This window comes from Solanum stenotomum, chromosome 3 (genome assembly GCF_019186545.1).
Source record: "Solanum stenotomum isolate F172 chromosome 3, ASM1918654v1, whole genome shotgun sequence".
In the NCBI taxonomy this organism is placed as follows: Eukaryota; Viridiplantae; Streptophyta; class Magnoliopsida; order Solanales; family Solanaceae; genus Solanum; species Solanum stenotomum.
Window position 1 is genome coordinate 41,656,660 of NC_064284.1, and position 5,019 is coordinate 41,661,678.

The following is a 5,019-nucleotide window of genomic DNA, read 5'->3' on the forward strand; positions in this document are numbered from 1 at the left end:
CAGCCAGCAGCCAGCAGCCGCACAACCAGCAACGCCGGCGACCAGCAGCAGGCGACAACCAGCAACCGCAGTTCCGTCGACCAGCAGCAGCAGCCGCCAGTCCCGTCGACCAGCAGCACACACAGCAGTAGCAACCGCCAGCCACCAGCCCCAGTCGACCAGCAGGGCTCAGGCAGCCGCAGCACCACGCACAGCAGCAGCCGGCGACCGGCAGGCGACAACCATCAGCTTTCAGGTATGTTTTTCTTATAAATATATAAAAATAATTTTAAGTTTTTAACTTGCATTTAGTCAATTACTTGAGAATATTTTAGTGCATTTGTGATTTGATCTATCCATTGAAATAAACTAATAAAGATTCAGATTTGTATATTTTTAATTTTTATATTTAAACTTTATTTTTTTATTTTGATTTGCTCATTTGTATAATTGTAATATTGTATTTTCTAATTTCTATTTTCTAGCAAAGGGTCAAATCTTAGACAAAAAAAAGAAGAGCAAAAGTAATAAAGAAAAAGAAACCACAATGAAAAAATGCATCCAATTATCATTTTCTTTTCCTTATTTGCTCCTTAATATTCTAAGTGTGAATTCATTGTGAAATGTTTTTTTTATTATATAGATGGCTGAACAAAATCAATCAAATGTGGGTGTGGCTAATCGAAGTTGAATAAGTGTGGCTGATTCTACAGATAATACACCTACTACTGGCAATGATGCCTCAATTGGCACAGAGGAAACAAAAAAAAAATGGATCCTAGGTCTACTGTTTGGCAACACTTCGAAATTTTTTTTGAAAATGGTTTATTAGTTAAAGCAAAGTGTTTACATTGTAAACAAAACTATGCTGCTAATACAACTAGAAATGGAACAAGTGGACTGAGACAACATTTGACTAACCGATGTAAAGTGTATAAGCCCCCGCCTGTTGCAGCTGGCATTCAAAAATTGTTAAATATTCAAAGTAACAGTTCTTCGATAGAGACTTGGAAATTTGAGCAAGAGGTATGTAGAAGAGCTTTAGTTGAGATGATAATTTTGGATGAGCTACCTTTTAGTTTTGTTGAAAAAGAAGGCTTTAAGAAGTTTATGAGTAAAGTTCAACCTTTGTTTCGGATTCCTTCTCGTAGAACCATAACAAGGGATTCTTATGAAGTTTATCGTGAATTGAGAATGAATTTGAAAATGTCTTTCAGAGAAATACAACCAAGAATTTGTCTCACAACAGACACATGGACCTCGGTGCAGAGAATCAATTATATGTGTTTGACTGCTCACTTTATTGATAGGGATTGGGTGCTTCATAAAAGAATATTAAATTTTTGTCCTATCACTAGTCATAAAGGTGAGCATTTGGCTGAGTGTATTAGTAATTGTTTACTTGTTTGGAATTTGGACAATGTCTTTACTGTTACGGTTGATAATGCCTCTTCAAATGATGTGGCGGTTTTAGAGTTGTCCAAAAAATTAGATATGTGGGAAACTAATATGATGGAAGGTAAGCATCTCCATGTGAGATGTATGGCTCACATACTTAATTTAATTGTGCAAAATGGTTTGAAAGAAATTGGTCCTTCTATCAAACGGGTGAGACAAATGGTGAAATATGTTAGATCATCTTCTATAAGGACAAGAAACTTCTTGAAATGTGTTGAAATGCAAAAAATAGAATGTGATAAAATGTTGTCTTTAGATGTGCCTACTAGGTGGAATTCCACCTATTTGATGTTGGACACGGCAGAAAAATTTGAAAAGGCATTTGAGAGGTTTGATCTTTATGATGGTAATTTTAATTCTTTTCTTGCTACTGATGTTTGTGAAGATGGAAGTATTGCAGGTTCAATTCAATATGAGGATTGAGCTAATGTGAGGAATATCACAAAGTTTCTTGAAAAATTTTATGAGCTCACATTGAAAGTTTCAGGTTCACGGTATGTTACTTGTAATGTTCATTTTGAGGATATATGTGAGCTTGATGCATACTTGAAAGTATGTATGACAAGTGATGATGTTGATTTGAGTAAAATGGCTTCGGGGATGAAAGAAAAGTTCAAGAAATATTGGGGTACTCCTGAAAAGATGAACAAAATGCTTTTTATTGCTTCTGTTTTGGATCCCCGCAATAAATTTATGTATGTTAGTTTTGCTCTTGAAGAATTACTTGGGGAAGAAAAGGGACAGATAGTGAATAATAAAGTAAATGCTTACTTAAAGAATTTGTTTGCGATCTATGTAAGTAAGTATGCAAAAGGTTCTAAAAATCAATCATCTTCATCTGACTCCTCTGATTCATCTATTTATGGTCTTTCTCAAAATGTGAAAACAAATTCTTTGAGAACTAAGTTTTACATGAAGAAACAAAAGGAAGATTCTGGAAGTTTAGGTGTTAAATCTGAGTTGGATAGATATCTTCTTGAAGACCAATAGCCTGAATCTGAGGACTTTGATATTTTGATTTGGTGGAAAGTTAATTCTCCTAGATTTCCTATACTTTCACAGTTGGCTCGAGATGTATTGGCTATTTCTATGTCGAGTGTGGCATCGGAATGTGCATTTAGCACGGGGTGGTCGTATTCTTGATCCCTTTAGAAGTTCATTGACTCCCAAATGTGTGCAATGCCTTATTTGTGTTCAAGATTGGCTTAGACAAGAAACTAAGCCTATTTGTGTTGAAGAAAGTTTGGAGTTTCTTGAAAAAATTGAACTTGGTAAGACTTTTTATTTTTTATTTGTTTTTGGAAAAAATAAAAGACTTATTGTGTTGTATGACATATTTGATTTTCTTATTTATAGAGATGACAAATAGTGGAAGAACCTCTTCCATTGTTGATCTATGATTGGCTTGCAAGTCTCAAGTATTTAATAGTGGTGGGTTTAATACGTCATTTATTTAATCATATCATTTTTTTTAATCTTAAAAGTAGTATTCTAACATTTAATTTTATTTTAAAAGGTCCAAAGTCGAGACAATGAAGAAAGGTGTAAAGTACCAAGTTTTGTTAGTGTTTTGGTAATTTTGTTGGCACTTGAGACTTCAAAGTGATCTCATGGAAGAAAGTCAAGAAACTACATTGTTTCTCATTATTGTTATTTGTTATTGTTGGCACTTGAAACTTGAAAGTGGTCTCATGGAAGAGGCTACATTGTTTGCTGCTCATTATTGTTGTTTGTTATTGTTGGCACTTGAAACTTGAAGGTGGTCTCATGGAAGAGGCTACATTGTTTGTTGTTTGTTATTGTTGGCACTTGAAACTTGAAGGTGGTCTCATGGAAGAGGCTACATTGTTTGTTGTTTGTTATTGTTGACACTTGAAACTTGAAGGTGGTCTCATGGAAGAGGCTACATTGTTTGTTGCTCATTATTGTTGTTTGTTATTGTTGGCACTTGAAACTTGAAAGTGGTCTCATGAAAACTACATAGGTGCATTATTGTTACTTGTTAGATTGTTATTGTGTTGTTGTGTAATGGCATGATCAATTGATTATTGTATTTGTGAAGTGTAGTGAAGTTTATTTACTTGTTAAATTGTTACTTGTTAGTGCCTTTTGGCCTATTTGATAGTGCCTTTTTGGCCTAAAACTGCCACATCAATTCGTATTATTCTAAGGATTCATTCATTTTGATTCGATTTTTGAGGGGGATAAAAATGGATTTAAATGTTTCCTTAGGAAATTAAAGGTTGATAGTTTAATTGAGTTGCCCTACATTCATTGAGTAAAACTATGGTATTTTATAATAATGTAAAGAGATTTGTATCACAACTCTTTGCCTATTTGTGTAATTGTGTGTTACTTTTTGAAAGAAAAAAAAGAACAATGATAACAACAAGTGTGGAACTTGGAAGTTGGAGCTACTCACAAGGCTTTTTTAGTAGTACTTAATTTAAATTTATAATTTATTGGCTTTTACACTTTTAGAAGTATTTTAATTATAATTTATTTCACTTCTGGGGTCAAATTAAGGCAGACATGTAATGAGTACTATAAGTACTACTCCTATATTTAATTTAACATAAATAAATACTGCAGGTTTATATATTTTAATATTTAATCAATGACATCTTCTATACAAATACAATTCTACAAAATAAAAGATTCACAACCTAGTTTTGACCTCTACCGTATATCCTCGAAAAGAAACGACAAATTAAAAATTATTAGCACGGGAATCCAAAGGAAACATCTACTCTTTGTTAATTCGTAGTTAGTACTTTTCATCATACAATAATTTAAAAAACAGAGTAAAATAAGTAAAAAGATATAAATATAAATAAAATAAACAAAAAAATTACAAAATTTTAAAAAGCCCACTAAGCAGGCCCATAACAAAAAAACCGAACTAACAAAAATCGAACCGAATTAATATAAACCGAACCGAAATAATAAAAACCGAACCGAACCGAATTATTTCGGTTCGGTATTCGGTACACGTTGTATAAAAACCGAAAACCAAAAAAACTGAAAAAAAAACCGAAACCGAACCGAAATACCGAATGCCCAGCCCTACTCACCCACCTCCTACCCAGCCCCCCACCCACCCACCCCTACCCCCCAAAAAAAATAAAATTTAAGTTTGTTTTTAAAAAATATTCTCAATTTCAAAATTTTCATTTTTTCACCCTTAGAACCCCCACCCACCCACCCCCTACCAGCCCCCCACCCCACCTCCCAAAAAAAATTAAAAAATTTCAAGTTTGTTTTTAAAAAATATTTTCAATTTCAAAATTTCATTTCACCCCTACCCTCGACCCCCACCCACCCCACCCCCTACCCCCAAAAAATAATTTTAAGTTTGTTTTTCAAAAATATTTTCAATTTCAAATTTTCACTTTTTTCACCCCTACCCAGTCCCCCCCACCCCATCCAACCCCTACCAGCACCCCCCACGCCCAAAAAAAATTTAATTTTGTTTTTAAAATACATTTTCAACTTCAAAAATTTATTTTTTCACCCCAACCCTCGAACCCCACCCACCCCTACCAGCCCCCCCACCCCCCTACCAGCTCCCAGCCCCCACCC

The 5,019-nt window shown here is 34.4% G+C and overlaps 1 long non-coding RNA gene across 2 annotated transcripts in view; it reads right to left on the bottom strand.

Annotated features, from left to right (window-relative positions):
- LOC125858603 (uncharacterized) overlaps positions 1–5,019 on the bottom strand; it is a 7,903-nt gene that overhangs the window by 2,357 nt on the left and 527 nt on the right. The gene's annotated exons all lie outside the window — the stretch shown is intronic.